Raw genomic sequence first — 19,790 nt, 5'->3', positions numbered from 1 at the left:
ATATCTAAAGGTACCCAGTGGATCCTGAAACAGTACCCTGTTGGAGTATATGTAAACATATGTGGATCTGGGTCTGTTTGTAGATGTTGAACTCTCTACCAAGACCAAACTGTATTTACGTATATTGTTTTATTATGAAAACTAAGTTTAGAAAAACTATTGTATTATACTAGGTACAGACTAAGCCATTGCACGTTGGTCTATGAAAACGCCTAATTAACTAAAATCTCCCAATATATAAGTTGACTTATGAGGTGAGAGGGTGTCCAGCCAAATTTACCAAAATTTGGGGACCCTGGTTGGACACACAAGATAAGAGTGATTCTATATTACAATTCATTTCTGGCCCTCCACAATAGCTGATAGCTCCTATGGATCCGGTTTTGCTCTATGATTGGCCTATACTCTTTTTGGGAGAGTGAGGTCATTGTTCCAACGCATAATGTTGAGTAACAATGGCGGTGATACCCCTATGGGTTCATGAATATAGTGAGTACTTAAGGTGACTAGATTCGTCCTCCCAGCATACTAAAGTGGGGCTATGAATATGACTTTGCTTACTCTGGTTTGTTTAGTGTTAAGGCATTAGTCATGGCTGGCTAGGATACATATGCAGGTAAGTATCTATATGGTGTTGCTAATACATTGGAAATCTGTGTACACCTTGTGTATTTCCCTTGTCTATTATATGCCTATATATCTCTTGTTGGACACAATTTTGAATATCGAGATGTTCCTATATCAATTTGACTCATGTAACATGTATGCATCTCCTTTTTCAATTAAATCAGTTTAAAAAAAAGATATGTGGATGCACAAGGGCCTCGAAGACAGCAATATTAAGTGAAGAGTGTTAAAAGGTCTAAAGATAGTCTAATACTGTCTCAAAAGGGATGGTTGGTAGTCTTTATCTTTAGCTGTGGTTAATTGTTATAAAGTAATATATTCAAGCTGCATTTAGTGTACATAGGCAGACCGATTTTACCAAAATTCTGCTTTTGAAGAACTTCTGTAAGGTACCCATAGACTTTAGATGACTGCTGTCCATTGTGCTCACATTCAATTTTTAGACTTCATTTCCCCCAAAGTTATCCACAGAGAGGGCTTCTTTCTCAAAAACATTAGCTCTTGCTAAGAAAACATGCTTGCAAAAATGCCTATTTTATGGCTTGAAACATTACTTTTTGTGATGTAGATGTAGAATTTTGTACTGTGACTCTGCACTGCTGGTTTTGTACTTTATTAATAGCTATAATGACTAATTTTTGTCAGTCCATTGCAAGAGTCATTGTATACAAGAAATAGATTGGAGTGCACTTTATTGTGTTTTGCATCCATGCTTTATTTCATATATACAAGATGCTTGCAGATACTGCTCACCATCAAAAAATGTAACTTAGAAAAAAACATGCTATTACTTTCCCCAAATAAACCAGTACCAGGAGATATAGTGAATCTTCCTCCTGCACAGGCTAGACACAAATGCTTATGCAGGCCATAGACGGTTCGTGTATCGGCCGAATTTTCATCCGAAAGAATAATCGGCCGATATTCGCACTGTTAGTGGGGCAATGTCATCGGCCAATTTTCGGTATTCCTCCTCATTTCTTTTATCGGTCATGCTGGAAAATTTACGAAAAACGGCCAATTTTCGTAATCATTGGTGGCAACAGAACGACCGATTTTTCATTTTGCGGCCGCAAATTTGGCTGATAAACGAACCGTCTATGGCCTGCATTAGACAATCTATATGTCCTTCCTTAGGCACCTACTGGAAAACATAGGTGCCTGAAGGTGGTTGGATCGTTTCAATTTCCAGAGCCTAAGGGCATCTCTTTCTATATGAATTCTATCTTTTTTTAGGATGCCATCATCATTCATCTACCTTCCTCTTATCTCTCACGTAATTATGGTGTATTGCAAAGCTATACAATCTACGCTATTCCCAAACAGTGTTTCTTTTCACATAGAATGTCTGGAGATTCACCGTTAAGTTTCCGGATTAGATCCCTAATCATAGATTAATCTGGCTAGTGAGTCCCTGAGATAGGTCGTATGCTAACCATCTGCTTGCTGATCCTTTCTTGACGGTAGTATTCATTGCTGGGAAACACTATGATTGTAGACTTGCAAAATTTTTAGCATATCACTAATTCCAATTCTTGGCTTGAAAATTACATTTCAACAGCAGAAGAAATTATTGCTGAAATGTGTGAAAAAATACTGCTCTCGTATTACATACAGCAAGTAGAACAAATTGAAGGAAACATGTAATGAGAGAAATATGGAGGCTGCTGTTGCCAACATCCTTTTGAAGATGCTAGCTGCTTGTTTGCTATGGTCTTAAACATGAACTACAGGTGAACAAAAAACACATTTGCAATGCTATTTCATTAAGGCCTATGCAAGTCGCAGCTTCATTCTGCTATAGTAAATGTTCAACTTTGTATGATGAAAGATCCAAAGAATTCAACACTTGAGTTTTTTCACCTTCATCAAAAAATGGACCACTCAAAGTTGCCAGATGCTGTTAGAGTAATTCTTTTGAAAGCACTAAAACCTGCCAAGGCTCTGTGCAAGCACTAACTTTTAGACACATGCCGGTAACAGTATTGAGGCAAAGCAATAAATCGTTCAGGCTCAAGCATTAAGGAGGGAAAGCCACCATAGCTTGGAGGTCGGGATATGTCAGTGATGCTGTTAAGGAGATTATTGTTAGTATAATGGTAGTCTCTGGTGCCTATTACATGTTGCCTTAAGATTCCTCTGTGTTATAGTCCAAAACTTACCAACTGAACCATGCAGCAACAGTGAATGTGTGTGCATGTGTAGATATACAGTATATTATATACAAGCCACTTTATTGGGTACACCTGTTCAATTGCTTGGTAACACAAATTGCTAATCAGCCAATCACATGGAAGCAACTCAATGCATTTAGGCAGCTAGGCATAGTAAAGATGACTTGCTGAAGTTCAAAATGAGCATCAGAATGGGGAAGAAAAAGATTTTAAGTGACTTTGAACGTGGCATGGTTGTTGGTGCCAGGCGGCTGGTCTGAGTATTTAAAAAATTACTGATCTATTGGGATTTTCATGCACAATCATCTCTAGGGTTTACAGAGAATGGTCCCAAAAAGAGAAAATATCCAGTAAGTGGCAGTTGTGTGGATGAAAATGCCTTGTTGATGTCAGAGATCAGAGGAGCATGGGAAGACTGGTTCAGAATGATAGAAACACAATAGTAACTCAAATAACTGCTCATTACAACCAAGGTATGCAAAATACCATCTCTGAATGCAAAACACGTCAAACCTTGAAGCAGATGGACTACAGCAGTAGAAGACCACTCACAGTGCTACTCCTGTCAGCAAAGAACAGGAAACGGAGGTTACAATTCACACAGAATCACCAAAATTGGACAATACTGTAGAAGATAGAAAAAAATGTTGCCTGGTCTGATGATTCTTGATTTCAGCTGCGACATTCAGATGGTAGGGTCAGAATTTGGCGTTAACAACATGAAAGCATGGATCCTTCCTGCCTTGTATCAGTGGTTTAAGGATGTGGAGCTGACAAATCTGCAGCAAGTGCATGATGCTATCATGTCAATATGGACCAAAATCTCTGAGGAATGTTTCCGACACCATGTTGAATCTAATCCACAAAGAATTAAGGCAGTTCTGAAGGCAAAAGGGTTGAACCTAGTACTAGCAAGGTGTACCTAATAAAGCGGCCGGTGAGTGTGTGTGTGTATATATATATATATATATATATATATATATATATATATATATATATATACAGTCAGGTCCATAAATATTGGGACATCGACACAATTCTAACATTTTTGGCTCTATGCACCACCACAATGGATTTGAAATGAAACGAACAAGATGTGCTTTAACTGCAGACTGTCAGCTTTAATTTGAGGGTGTTTACATCCAAATCAGGTGAACGGTGTAGGAATTACAACACTTTGCATATGTGCCTCCCACTTGTTAAGGGACCAAAAGTAATGGGACAGAATAATAATCATAAATCAAACTTTCACTTTTTAATACTTGGTTGCAAATCCTTTGCAGTCAATTACAGCCTGAAGTCTGGAACGCATAGACATCACCAGACGCTGGGTTTCATCCCTGGTGATGCTCTGCCAGGCCTCTACTGCAACTGTCTTCAGTTCCTGCTTGTTCTCGGGGCATTTTCCCTTTAGTTTTGTCTTCAGCAAGTGAAATGCATGCTCAATCGGATTCAGGTCGGGTGATTGACTTGGCCATTGCATAACATTCCACTTCTTTCCCTTAAAAAACTGTTTGGTTGCTTTTGCAGTATGCTTTGGGTCATTGTCCATCTGCACTGTGAAGCGGCATCCAATGAGTTCTGAAGCATTTGGCTGAATATGAGCAGATAATATTGCCTGAAACACTTCAGAATTCATCCTGCTGCTTTTGTCAGCAGTCCCATCATCAATAAATACAAGAGAACCAGTTCCATTGGCAGCCATACATGCCCACGCCATGACACTACCACCACCATGCTTCACTGATGAGGTGGTATGCTTAGGATCATGAGCAGTTCCTTTCCTTCTCCATACTCTTCTCTTCCCATCACTCTGGTACAAGTTGATCTTGGTCTCATCTGTCCATAGGATGTTGTTCCAGAACTGTGAAGGCTTTTTTAGATGTCGTTTGGCAAACTCTAATCTGGCCTTCCTGTTTTTGAGGATCACCAATGGTTTACATCTTGTGGTGAACCCTCTGTATTCACTCTGGTGAAGTCTTCTCTTGATTGTTGACTTTGACACACATACACCTACCTCCTGGAGAGTGTTCTTGATCTGGCCAACTGTTGTGAAGGGTGTTTTCTTCACCAGGGAAAGAATTCTTCGGTCATCCACCACAGTTGTTTTCCGTGGTCTTCTGGGTCTTTTGGTGTTGCTGAGCTCACCGGTGCGTTCCTTCTTTTTAAGAATGTTACAAACAGTTGTTTTGGCCACGCCTAATGTTTTTGCTATCTCTCTGATGGGTTTGTTTTGTTTTTTCAGCCTAATGATGGCTTGCTTCACTGATCATGACAGTTCTTTGGATCTCATCTTGAAAGTTGACAGCAACAGATTCCAAATGCAAATAGCACACTTGAAATGAACACTGGACCTTTTATCTGCTCATTGTAATTGGGATAATGAGGTAATAACACACACCTGGCCATGGAACAGCTGAGAAGCCAATTGTCCCATTACTTTTGGTCATTTAACAAGTGGGAGGCACATATGCAAACTGTTGTAATTCCTACACCGTTCACCTGATTTGGGTGTAAATACCCTCAAATTAGAGCTGACAGTCTGCAGTTAAAGAACATCTTGTTCGTTTTATTTCAAATCCATTGTGGTGGTGTATAGAGCCAAAAATGTTAGAATTGTGTCGATGTCCCAATATTTATGGACCTTACTGTATATATATATATATAGTGTATATATACTTGCATACACACAATTTGATCCATGCCTCCTCATTGCAGTGATTACTTTGCAAAAATATGCATCATATTGTACAACGTCTGCTTTAGACATAAGGCAAAGAACATTAACATGAAGTTACAGTCATAATTGAAAGAGCGGCTTATTGTGCATTAATCATTTAAAACCGTCTGTTCATGACTATTTTTAAACCGTATCATCATGCTTAGAGTTATTTTTAATAGTGCTTTACTGGGAAAAATAACTAATTAATTCTTTACTAGAAAATGTGACCCATTGGTTGAATTTAATTGAATTGAACCAGTTGGGGGGTGGGGGAGGATAAATTCATCCTTTGCATATTCTCTACTGCTGTGATTCTTCCTTTAAATCAGACTGTTAAGTTACATAAAAGCGCAAAATATAGTGTGACTGAACAACCACAGCATTTATGTAATTTTGTGTGAAGATACAGCTTTACTTTTAATTAAACTTCATATTTTGCCACTCTGAAATTTGGTTACTAAAGATCCCTGGAACTCAAGTCTAGATGAACCAAACTGCTGTTACTGCCATCTGCCCAGGGCACTTTTATGTCCTCTGCAGTGCTCGATGTCCTGTGAAATAGTCACAGAATGCATCCGTAGAGGATAATGGCCATCTTCTTAGCTCAAAGCTTATAATTGGGACAGCTTAATATTCTGCACCTTGCACTGAATCAACTACCTTACAGTATGCCAGGCATATAAACACCACTGTTATTCACTCAAGAGAAAACACCTGACAAAGGGGAAAAGTCTTCTGCAGTGCCATTATTCCTTTCACACCACCATCTTCAAGGCTTTGTCCTTTCTGCAAAGTACCATGAAGTACCATTGTGCGTTTCATTCACCTAGCCAACTTCTGTATAGGGGTTTCAGTGTCTGAATAGTGAGCCTGTGTTGTCCAAAGAAAAGAATCACTAAACTGGAAAACCCTCCCAGCTGCATGTACCAACCTTCATTTCCCCCCTACACATATATCCTTTAGCCACATGTAAAATGGCGGGTACTCACTATGATGATTGTGCGCAATAGAGACATGGACACTGTATGTGACAGCCATCTTGTTAAGTGTCAGCCATGTTGTCTCTCCTGTCCTCCCTCCTCCCTCTTGAATGGAATTTATAGCTGTAAGTTGAATGGAGGTCAAAAGGGCCTCTTATCTTAAATAAAACACAGATAGATGAAGCTCCAGGGCTGTAAACTGCTAATTAGTCTGGTGTAGGAGGTTTTCTTTGAAAGCCACTTTCCTTTGCCCAATCGTAAAACAATAACTCAGTCAGTCATGACCTGTTAGGCCAATAGGGCTAGAGTGTACCATAAAACATACATTCCACATGAGTCATTTGCATACAATTCATAAAGTTCAGCAGGAACTGGGCACATTAATGTTTGGTATATATTTGGATAGATCATTTTAATGTGAGTCAAACAAGGCCTTACATGACTATGTTAGCACCTAGGATGGGGAAGAAAGCAGTCTCTTTCCTCCTGTGTGACAAAGGTACTGTGTTTGGTATCCCTGGGTTTGAAATATAATTCTGAATATCAATTTGCCAGTTCCTAGGATGCTACCTGTACCTATTGGAGGTTATTAACCTTAGTATGGAATTGTAAGGGGGCTTGGTCATAACTTTGGTTACCTCCTAGACCCCATCCCCAAACTGGATGATTGGTCATTTGTTCTCAGGCGACACCCCTTTAATATGATAGAAAAAGACTGACAGGCTGGAGAAAAGACAGCTCTCGTTTAACATCAATCAGGAAACATCTAACGGACTTGAAAGCCAAGGCAATCTTTTTGTTTGGACAACTGGACTCTGCTAAAACCAAGGACATTGCAAGTGTTCTGCCTTCTGAACTGCTTTCTTTTATTTGTCTGTTGTTTACTTTTCTCTTTATATCTTTGTAACATCTTTTTCTGTAAATATTTTAATTGCACCATTTTGACCTTTTTAGTAATAAATCTTATTTTGAAAAGTGTTGAAACTGTCTCTAAAGCTTTTAATGCAAGCTAAAGAATCCCTGTCTCTTGAAGAGTGCTACTGCATGTAAAAAACCTCTGAATATATCTGTCTGTGGTGACAATGTGTATTACAGACACTTATGCTGATATCATAGTTTTACTGCTAAGATTTGTGAGTTTCCTCCTTCTCTGTAAAAAGGTGGTGGTGGCAGTGTGAAGGGTTAATTGCGTAATTAACCTAACCCAGTAACAATCTCTCAGGCTGCTGGCACATAGATTGTAGTCCCGCGAACTGGAAAATCTTTGTGCAGGGCTTAGCTGAGAGTGGCATTGTTACTCAAGTGACGTCATGGTGCGAGATCGGCTGGTCCTTCGGTCACGAGTTGGTGAGAAGGGCAGGGGTTGGACGCCACATATCGTTTACACTCTCTGCCTCCCACAATTCAAAGCTGGGTGCCTAATGGTCCAGTCACCAGCACAGAATGCTGTCACTTGGAAATAGGCATTAGTCCTTAGATCTTTGTAAGTTTTGACCAGAGTGACTTTCAATGTAAAAAAGTGCTTCTACATTTTGCTTATGTGAACAAGTGGAGCATTAGGGGGAACAAAGGATAGGGAACTCATTTAACCAGTTTTTATGTTGCAGTATATGTAGGTGATACACTATATTGCAAAAAGTATTGGGACGCCTGCCTTTACACACACAGGAACTTTGCTGGCCTCCCAGTCTTAGTCCATAGTGTTCAATATTGAGTTGGCCCACCCTTTGCCGCTATAATAGCTTCAACTCTTCTGGGAAGGCTGTCCACAAGGTTTAGGAGTGTGTCTATGGGAATGTTTCACCATTCTTCCAGAAGCACATTTGTGAGGTCAAGCACTGATGTTGAACGAGAAGGCCTGGCTCGCAGTCTCCACTCTAATTCATCGCACAGGTGTTCTGTCGGGTTGAGGTCAGGACTCTATATGACTCTAGTCATGTTCCTCCATCCCAGAATCACTCATCCATGTCTTTATATACCTTGCTTTATGCACTGGTGTGCAGTCATGTTGAAACAAGAAGGGGCCATCCCCAAACTTTTCCCACATAGTTGGGAGCATGAAATTGCCCAAAATGTCTTGGTATGACGCCTTAGGAATTCCCTTCACTAGAACTAAGGGGCCAAACCCAAACCCTGAAAAACAACCCCACACCATAATCCCCTCTCCACCAAACTTTACACTTGGCACAATGCAGTCAGGCAAGTACCGTTCTCCTAGCAACCGCCAAACCGAGGCACATCCATTGGATTGCCAGACAGAGAAGCATGATTGGTCTCTCCAGAGAACACATCTCCCCTGCTTTAGAGTCCAGAGGCAGCGTGTATTACACCACTGCATCCGACGCTTTGCATTGCACTTGGTGATGTAATGCTTGGATGCAGCTACTTGGCCATGGAAACCCGTTACATGAAGCTCTCTACACACTGTTGTTGTGCTAATCTGAAGGCCACATGAAGTTTGGAGATCTTTAGCTATTGATTCTGCAGACAGTATTCAACTTGTGCACACTGTGCTCTTCAGCATGTGCTGACCCCGCTCTGTCTTTTTGCGTGGCCTACCACTGCATGGCTGAGTTGCTGTTGCTCCCAGTTGCTTCCACTTTGTTATAATACCACTAACAGTTTACCGTGGAATATTTAGTAGCAAAGAAATTTCACGTATTGGGTTTATTGCACAGGTGGCAACCTATCACAGTACCACGCTTAAATTCACTGAGCTCCTGAGAGCAATCCATTATTTGACAAATGTTTGTAGAAGCAGTCTGCATGCCTAGGTGCTTGATTATATACACCTGTGTCCATGGAGGTAATTGGAACACCTGATTTGGCAATATAGTGTATGTTAATAAGGATTAATGTAGCAATAATGTTCATATTCTTTAAACATAAAGTTTTTCATTAACTGTGTTTTTATATATAGAAGCATTTTTACTGGTTTGTGTTGCACTGATTTAGATTACATTTTTATGCAAAGTAACGAACTTGGTGTTACTTGACACGGTTGAGGATCCAAAGATTTGAAAATGATGAATGAGATTGTGCAAGAAAAGACAGTATGGTTACAGCTAGGTTACAGCAGTGCATGTTGTAATTTAGAATACAAATCCTGATAGCAGTCAAATTTACCAGTTTGTTGGTACTGCAAATTTGCTTGAAGGGGCGCACTGGACACCTTGGCTGCCATTGTGCTATATGCTGGATGTCCAGTGTGCCCCTGTGGCTATAAGGAAGGGTGGGCTCCCTCCAGGCATTCTTGCCCTTAATCTATCTATAATTATATATGTGCTCCTACTATGGATGCTCTCACAATTCATTTTTTTAATTAGGACTGCAGATAAAACTGGGGTGCCATGAAGTGGCTCATGCATGTGTTTTCAAATTTGTGCAAACTCCTGTTTTTAACACAAACTATTAGACAGGACAACTCAGTTGGTTTCAGGCTTGCTGGTAAGTTGAGCTGGGAATTTTTCCTTGTTGTTTAATATTGGTACTGCAAGTTTGCCTGTTCTACAGGACCAGACCAAGGCCAAAGCTAAGGTGGCTCTCAGAGATGTCTCTAAGAGGAGGGCAAGGAAGCAGAGCAGAAAGCAATTACATTGTGTGTAATTGTGCTAACTTGAGTTTAGTGACTAAATGTTTCAGGCACTGTGCTATTGGATGATAAATGCTTATATTCTATTGATCAGTGTACATTGATTAATGGCATATTTACATTCACAAAGTCCTTGTTAATCCAACTTGCAAGTTGCACAGCTTATTATTAAAGTAGAACTCCACCCAAAAGGGGAAGTTCCACTTTAAGGCTTTCTGCCCCCTCTCCTAATTCCCATTTGGCAATCTTTTTGGGAGTGGGTACCTGGATTTGACAGGTACCCTCTCCCACTTCTGCTCAGATCATCTACGTGATCCGAGCAGATGTTTTCCTTCCCCCCTCCCTCCCCTCAGTCTTCTGGGACACAGCACAGGTCCCAGAAGACTAGGGGACCAATTACAATACACAGCGTGGCTAATGCACAGCCCAGTGCCCACTGCTGAGATGCCGGGGGAGCACACCTCTGGATCAGGGTACAGGGACAGGTACAGTGAATATAAAAAGTCCCTTTTTAAAGTACCTGTTAAAATGTCAGGTTTCTGTGATGTAAAAAAATAAGTCAAAGATAAATAATTTCAGAACTTTTTCCACCTTGAGCCTGGGTTGACACTGATGTGGTCCAGAATTCGCAGCATTTTCTGTATGAATTCCGCACCGAATCAGACTCGTGCCCTTTCATGTGAACCGCTGAGGGTGTGTATGTTAAGTTAACATTACCCCGAAATTGGTCCGCAAAACGCGTTGCGATGTGCAGAATCGGATCGCATAGGTGTGAATACCCATGCGATCCGATTCTAGTGCGGACCCAAAAAAGGGTCCTGCTCCTTTTTGGTGTGGATGCGGTATGATTTGAGCCATACATAATGTATGTCGTAAATAGCACTGCACACAATTCGCATGCCATTTGCACAGGAATGCGGTGCGATGTACCACACCGCATGAATGTGAACCTAGCCGGAATGTAACCTATAAACTGTACAACTCAGTTGAACAACAAACTGAAATCTTCTAAGTGAAGGGAAGTAAAAATAAAAAACTAAAATAATATGGTTGCATAAGTGTGCACACCCTTAAACTAATACTTTGTTGAAGTACCTTTTGATTTTATTCCAGCACTCAGTCTTTTTGGGTATGAGTATCAGCATGGCACATCCTGACTTGGCAATGTTTGCCCACTCTTCCTTGCAAAAACTCTCCAAATCTGTAAAATTGTGAGGGCATCTCCTATGCACAGCCCTCTTCAGATCACCCCACAGATTTTTGATCGGATTCAGGTCTGGGCTCTGGCTGGGCCATTCCAAAACTTTAATCTTCTTCTGGTGAAGCCATTCCTTTCTTGAGTTGGATGTATTCTTTGGGTCCTTGTCATGCCTCTTCATGTTCAGCTTTCTAGCAGAAGCCTGGAGGTTTTGTGCCAATATTGACTGATATTTGGAACTGTTCATAATTCCTTCTACCTTGACTAAAGCCCCAGTTCCAGCTGAAGAAAGACAGCCCCAAAGAATGATGCTGCCACCACCATGCTTCACTGTGGGTATGGTGTTCTTTTGGTGATGTGCAGTGTTGTTTTTGCGCCAAACATATCTTTTGGAATTATGGCCAAAAAGTTCAACCTTGGTTTCATCAGACCATAACACATTTTCCCACATGCTTTTGGAAGACTTCAGATGTGTTTTTACAAAATTTATCGGGGCTTTGATGTTTTTCATCGTAAGAAAATACTTCCGTCTTGCCACTCTACCCCCTAGGCCAGACATATGAAGAATATGGGAGATTGTTGTCACATGTACCACACAGCCAGTACTTGCCAGATATTCCTGCAGCTCCTTTAATGTTGCTGTAGGCCTCTTGGCAGCCTCCTAGACCAGTTTTCTTCTCGTCTTTTCATCAATTTTGGAGGGACGTCCAGTTCTTGGTAATGTCACTGTTGCGCCATATTTTCTCCACTTTATGATTGACTCTCTTCACTGTGTTCCATGGTATAGCCAATGCCTTGAAAATTATTTTGTACCCTTCTCCTGACTGATACCTTTTAACATTGAGATCCCTCTGATGCTTTGGAAGCTCTCTACGGACCATGGCTTTTGCTGTAGGATGCAACTTAGAAAATATCAGGAAAGACCTACTAGAACAGCTGAACTTTATTTGGTGTTAATCAGAGGCACTTTAAATAATGGCAGATGTGTACTGACTCCTATTTAACATGATGTTGAATGCGATTGCTTATTTCTGAACACAGCTACATCCCCAGTTATAAGAGGGTGTGCACACTTATGCAACCACATTATTTTAGTTTTTTATGTTTACTTGCGCCCCTAAAAGATTTCAGTTTGTTTTTCAATTGAGTTGTACAGTGGGGCATCAAATTACAGATTAGACATTCTTATAATATGTCAACAAAAGTTAGATTTTATTTCCATCATTTATACTTTCAAAATAACAGCAAAACAAAAAAATGGCATCTGCAAAAGTTTGGGCACCCTGCAGAATTTATAGCATGCACTGCCCCGTTTGCCAAGCTGAGACCTGCCAGTGTCATGGATTGTTCTCAATCATCGTCTGGGAAGACCAGGTGATGCCAATCTCAAAGGTTTTAAATGCCCAGACTCATCTGACCTTGCCCCAACAATCAGCACCATGGGTTCTTCTAAGCAGTTGTCTAGAAAACTGAAACTAAAAATAGTTGACGCTCACAAAGCTGGAGAAGGCTATAAGAAGATAGCAAAGCGTTTTCAGATGTCAATATCCTCTGTTCGGAATGTAATTAAGAAATGGCAGTCATCAGGAACAGTGGAAGTTAAAGCAAGATCTGGAAGACCAAGAAAAATATCAGACAGAACAGCTCGCAGGATTGTGAGAAAAACAATTCAAAACCCACGTTTGACTGCACGATCCCTCCAGAAAGATCTGGCAGCCACTGGAGTTGTGGTACACTATTCCACTTTAAAGAGATACTTGTACAAATATGGTCTTCATGGAAGAGTCATCAGAAGAAAACCTCTTCTACGTCCTCACCACAAAAATCATCATTTGAACTTTGCAAATGAACATATAGACAAGCCTGATGCATTTTGGAAACAAGTTCTGTGGACCGATGAGGTTAAAATTGAACTTTTTGGCCGGAATGAGCAAAGGTACGTTTGGAGAAGAAGGGGCACAGAATTGAATGAAAAGAACCTCTGTCCAACTGTTAAGCATGGGGTTGGATCAATCATGCTTTGGGATTGTGTTGCAGCCAGTGGCACAGGGAACATCTCACGGGTAGAAGGAAAAATGGATTCAATAAAATTTCAGCAAATTTTGGATGGTAACTTGATGCCATCTGTGAAAAAGCTGAAGTTAAAGAGAGGATGGCTTCTACAAATGGATAATGATCCTAAACACACCTCGAAATCCACGGGGGATTACATCAAGAGGCATAAACTGAAGGTTTTGCCATGACCTTCACAATCTCCTGACCTCAACATAATTGAAAATCTATGGATAGACCTTAAAAGAGCAGTGCGTGACAGACAGCCCAGAAATCTCAAAGAACTGGAAGACTTTTGTAAGGAAGAATGGGCAAAGATACCTCAAACAAGAATTGAAAGACTCTTGGCTGGCTACAAAAAGCGTTTACAAGCTGTGATACTTGCCAAAGGGGGCAGTACAAGATATTAACTCTGCAGGGTGCCCAAACTTTTGCAGATGCCATTTTTTTGTTTTCTGTTATTTTGAAAGTGTAAATGATGGAAATAAAATATAACTTTTGTTGACATATTATAAGAATGTCTAATCTGTAATTTGATGCCTTTTGGAGATTTTTCCATCTTTCCTTGGCTTCTTTATGCACATTAATACAAATTTTTAGCTGGGGTGCCCAAACTTTCGATCCCCACTGTACAATTTATAGGTCACATTAAAGGTGGAAAAAGTTCTGAAATGATTTTATAATTTTTTTTACATCACAGAAACATGTTATTTTAAAAGGGATGTGTAGATTTTTATATCCACTGTAAGAATCTGTTTATTAAAAGTCTGCAGCTACAGTTTTTGCAGCAGCTGACTTTTAATTTTTGGAAAAATTATTGGAGCTCCGCTTTTACTTTTGTGAAAAGAATGCCACCTCGCATTAACCTCTTCCCGACCGGCTGTTGTATATAAACGGCTGGAGGGTGGCAGTGCAGGGTCGGGTGGCTGTTTATAAACCTCCCCGCACCCTGCTTGTGCGCGCTCCCTGGGAGCGCGCAGCACCGCGATCCGGTGCCCGCTGTGTCCTCCGGACACAGTGAAACACCGATCGTTGGACGAGACCTCTGTACGAGGTCCCGATCATGTGATCACTGATTGGCCAATCAGTGATCGCATGCAAAGTAGTAAGCAAGATGTCACTTGTGACATCATTGCTTACTACATGTGAAATCTGTGAATGATCACAGAGGTCACATGGTACAAGGCTATTCACAACAGCCTTGTACCATGTGACAAGCTGTGACCAATCACAGCTCACTCAGTACTTCTCAATGACTACAAGAATGCAGACAGAGAGAAAGAGAAATGTTTGCTTTTACATTTCCACTCCCTCCTAGATTGTGAGCTCGAAAGAGCAGGGCCCTCAAACCCCTTGTTTATTGTATTGTTACTGTCTTGTCTCATGTTCTGTCCCCCTTGCTACTGTACAGCGCTGAACATACCCTTTGGCGCTATATAAATACTGTATAATAATAATAATAATACATCCTATATGGGTGTAAAAGCAATCAGTGTAAAAAAAAAAAATCTTCATCACCCCCCCACAAGTAGTACAGTGTCACCATGGTGACACTGTACTGCTAGGGTGACAGTATCTAAAAAAAAATAAATAAATAATATAAAAAAATAAAAAACAAAATGTAAAAAAAAGTTTAAAAATTATAATTTTTGGTTATAAACTAATTTGGATTTTTTTTTTTTACTAAAAAGATGACGGAATAAATTTTGGCCAAGATTTATGATGAAATACTATTTATTTGCAAAATGTTATTTAAAAAAACACTTTTTTTCAAAATGTTTGGACTTTTTCATTTACATAGTAAAAAAAATAAAAATCCCAGCGGTGAATAAATACCACCAAAGTAAAGCTTTATCTGTCTCAAAAAAATGGTAAAAAATTCATTTGGGTACAGTGTTGCATGACCGTGCAATTGTCATTCAAAGTGTGATAGCGCTGAAAGCTGAAAAATTGCCCTGGTCAGGAAGGGGGTGAAAGTGTCCGGTCTGGAAGTGGTTAACTTGTTTCTCCTCTCTGACTCTTCTAAGAGTCCTTTGTGCTCTGATGCCATGTGTGACAGAAGGAACTGTCAGGGAGATTTCTTTGCAGGCTGTGTGGCCCTCTTTAAAGCACAGACGTTTTCCACCTTCATGAGCTCTATGTTCTGCTGGTTTGATGAGAAACTATGAGACCTCTCTTGCCTGCCATCTCTCACACAATAGCAGAGAGGATACAATCAAGTTGGTAATGAACAGTATGTCAAATTGTGTTATAATAGCGGCTCGTAACGTGTGCACAGGAGCGCATGGCAAGGCTGCTGAAGTGATACTGATGGCGACTTTCTATTTTTACCACCTGCAGACTCCTGCACATTGAAAGGTTTTTATTTTAGGGAAGAGGAGTCATGTTTTATGATGCATAACATATTGTAGAGGAACAGCAGGTTATCTTTAGCTCCAGTTAAAGCAACAAAGGGATTTTGCAGTGGCAATAAAAAGACAACTCCTGTTTTTTTTTTCCCTTGTAAACCTCTGTTGGGAAGCAGCTTAATGCACATAACGTATTAATAGGAATATAAAGTATCAACGCGCCTAGCACTGTATGCACAATATAGTAGATGCAATGAGTCATTTGTTACCAATTGCAGATAAAACGGTTTTATGTTGCATGACGCACATTGGGAAAAAATTACATATTCAAAATGTCAATGAGCTGGTAATGAGATAGAAACTAGGTTAGCCAATTATAGTGATATATTGTGTTGTGTTTATTTAGCTTGATACAAGAGATTAATGAGAGCAGGGCATGGTAAACCTTTGCACTACAATTATTGCAGAATATACCTAGTCACACTTGCCAATGGCTCATGGGAACTGTAGTGCATGCATGAGTCTGTGTATGCAAAGACTAGTTCTGCATTGGATCATCACTCGAAAGTCACTGTGAAGTCAGGCCTGGATTTGTAAAAGACTTCTCAGAACAGGACTGCATGGGGTAATCAGCTTCTCTTTTGGTAGAGTCAGTAGGTTGTCAGGTGATAATCATCTAGCAAAATAAAGCTGCCTAATACAGGTCATAGATGGGTCGAAAATCGGCCGATTTTTCGGCCGAAAATAAAATTGACCGATTTTCGGATCGTTAGTGGGCTAATTGTTCGGCCATTTTTCGGTATTTTGGTATTTTGGCAGATTTTTTTTATCGGTAAAGTTGGAAAAAAATCATCCGATTTTGCCGATCGGCCGATTTTCGCGGCAATGATGGGCAAATCGGCCGATCTTTTTACCGATAAAAAAATCTGCGCATGAGCAGTGACCTGCAAGGGGAAGACAAAAAGAAGATGAAAAAAGAAGAAGAGGATGAAGAAGAAGAAGAGGAAGAGGATGAAGAAGAAGAAGAGGAAGAGGATGAAGAAGAGGAAGAAGAAGAGGATGAAGAAGAGGAAGAGGATGAAGAAGAAGAAGAGGATAAAGAAGAAGAAGAGAATGAAGAAGAGGAAGAGGAAGAAGAAGAGGATGAAGAAGAGGATGAAGAAGAAGATGATGAAGAAGAAGAAGAGGATGAAGAAGAAGAAGAGGAAGATGAAGAAGAGGATGAAGGAGCAGAATAAGAGGATGAAGAAGATGAAGAAGAGGATGAAGAAGAAGAGGAAGAAGAAGAAGAGGATGAAGAAGAAGAGGATGAAGAAGAGGAAGATGAAGAAGATGAAGAAGAAGAGGATGAAGAAGAAGAGGATGAAGAAGAAGAGGATGAAGAAGAAGAAGAGGAAGAAGAAGAGGAAGAAGAAGAAGAGGATGAAGAAGAGGAATTCCAGTCCGGCAAAAAGTGTCCCTGCAGAGAGCTTCTCTATTTCTTTGACAGTTCCTTGACATTTATAGCAGTTGCAACAATGTATCTGTTTCTGAATAAAAACATCTGTATCCTAAATGGATACAAATAGATACATTGTTGCAACCGCTATAAATGTCAAGGAACTGTGAAAGAAATAGCGGAGCTCTCTGCAGGGACACTTTTTGCTGACTGTAGACGGGATGAAAATCGGCCGATTTTTTTACCGTTGCTAGTAATGTCGGCCGCTTGAACGACCGATTTTTCGTTTTTTTAAAAGAAAAATCAGCCGATTTTCGACCCATCTATGGCCTGCATAAGGCTGGCCATACACTATACAATTTTCTGTCCAATTTCTGCCCAATTTCTTTTATATTTACCTTCAACTATGTAGTGCAAGAGCCTGCCTATTTGGATACAATTAAAAGTGTTGTTAGGTTTGACCTCCTATTACATGGTTTTTGGTAAATCTAAACCAAAAATCTCAAGAATTGTATAATGTATGGCCAGCCTTAAGTGCTATATAATTTATTACCAAGGACTTTCTAAAGTTGTTCCATCCATTTGTGAAAAACTAAAGTTATAGTGTTACTAAACCCACAACAGTAAAATCAGTCTGTATATGCAGTAAAGCATGCTTGTTATACTCACTGTGGAACCTAAGGGGTTGATCCTGCACATTGTGTAAAAAGGATGTTTGATCCTGTCTTCTACGATCTTCCCCTTCATCTACTACGTGTAATCCATCTGCTGATAGAACAGAGCCTTGGGGGCAAGCTGCATATGCTCAGTTTGGTGTGTATTGCTAGAGAGTGTTTTCTTTTCTTGGGGCGGTGCATATGTGATCAGCACAGGGCCAATCAGCAGTGTTCAGACAGAAGGTCAGGGGTTATGCAGTCTCATAGGATAACCAGAAGAGAATGAAAACTCCTCCTACACGTTTTAGCTAGTGTTCGGCTGGACACTAATAGAAATCACAAGACTGCTCTAAATGCTGATGAGAAAAGGTAGCTTTGTATATTTACTAAAATAATTGCATTTCCATGTTCTGTGTACTGTGAGATACTGGATATAGTGAATGCAGGCTCCTGGGTTTAGTACCACTTTAACATGTGCTCTGCTGGATACTGATAGAAGTCACAAGACTGCTCTAACTGTTGATGAGAAAAGGTATTTAGCAGTTTATATTTACTAAAATAATTGCATTTCCATGTTATTTGTACTGTGGGAGACCAGATATAGTGAATGCAGGGTCCAGGGAGACCAGATATAGTGAATGCGGGGTCTTGGGGTTAGTAACACTTTAAAATTATTTGGGCTTTCTCTCTTGGCTGTAAACTTCTTAGTTATCTCATTGTTAGGTTGCCTCCATCGCTACTTTTTCAGGAAACCATAAGAAATCCATCAAGTAAATCTAGCCATACACGGGTTAAATTCCAAAAGAATTTTCTTCCGAAAATCTTTTCTAAGAATTTTTCACCAATAGTGGGTCACAGAAATGGCCGATTTTCATGTGACCATCAAATTTGAGTTATCGAGCATGTTGGAAATTTTTTCAAAAAACAAAATAATTTCTAATCAATGATGGGAGAATCGTGCGGGAAATATAAACAAAAAAGAAATGAGCGACAGCTGCAACCTGGAAAGAAAAGAAAATTCTTGGTCTTGAAATCACTTTTCTTTAACAACATGAGGTGAAACTGAAGGCTTGGTTGGTCGAATTTTGAAATCAATGGTGGCACTATTGGATTACAAAATGCACGAAATTTCCGATTTTCTATAGAAAATTCATTTGGAGTTCGACCCATGTATGGCCTGCATAACAGTGAGAGATACTAATATTCTGCTCAAACCTGCCATGGTAGTGCTGGTGCTGATGGATGTTTGCTTCTGCATTTTCTGAGCAGAAGACATATTGGGGTTTATTTACTAAAGCTGGAGAGTGCAAAATCAGACTCACTTCTGCATAGAAACCAATCAGCTTCCAGGTTTCATTGCCAAAGCTTCATTGAACAAGCTGAGGTTAGAAGCTGATTGGTTTCTATGCAGAAGGGAGTCTAATTTTGGACTCTCCAGCTTTAGTAAATAAACCCCATTGTGACTTTTTATTAATCTATTCTTTTTATTCAACATTAGTTTTGTTTGTTCCCTTACAGAGTCTATAGTCTGCTGTAATAATAGCAGGCGAGAAGGTCTGTTCATATTGTGAAAGATACTGCAGCTCAAAGTTATGAGAATATGGGACCTAGGTGATTCCCTGACTTTATCTTCAGTTCTTTTGTCTCATCACCTCCTTTCACACCAGATCACCTTCAGGTGTATACAGGGGCGGACTGACCATTTGGAAACTCGGCACTGCCCGAGGGCCCGGGGTCAGTAGGGGGCCCCATGAGATGCCCCTGGTACCTTTTTCATAGGCTTTTTTTGAATTTGGGCAAGGACACAGGGGCCCCATGATCCCCTATTGCCGGGGGCCCCAGGAGTTGTCAGTCCGCCCCTGGGTGTATAGCTTCACTACGAAATACAGAGAGCACCCAGTCTTCTCTGTTAGGACTCATTCAGATGTGTTGAATTGCACTGGGCAATGACGTGCAACAAAGTCTTGTTTTCTATGAGGCAGAGAGCATTTTATCCCACTGCA

General features: G+C 40.3%; 1 protein-coding gene across 4 annotated transcripts in view; it reads left to right on the top strand.

Moving 5' to 3' along the window:
* SLC8A3 (solute carrier family 8 member A3) overlaps positions 1-19,790 on the top strand; it is a 455,799-nt gene that overhangs the window by 220,161 nt on the left and 215,848 nt on the right. The gene's annotated exons all lie outside the window — the stretch shown is intronic.

The sequence above is a fragment of the Staurois parvus genome, unplaced genomic scaffold (genome assembly GCF_062004578.1).
Source record: "Staurois parvus isolate SC_StPar_1 unplaced genomic scaffold, SC_StPar_1.0 ptg000414l, whole genome shotgun sequence".
Taxonomy (NCBI): Eukaryota; Metazoa; Chordata; class Amphibia; order Anura; family Ranidae; genus Staurois; species Staurois parvus.
The sequence above is the reverse complement of the archived record's forward strand: the minus strand, read 5'-3'. Positions and strand labels throughout refer to the sequence as shown.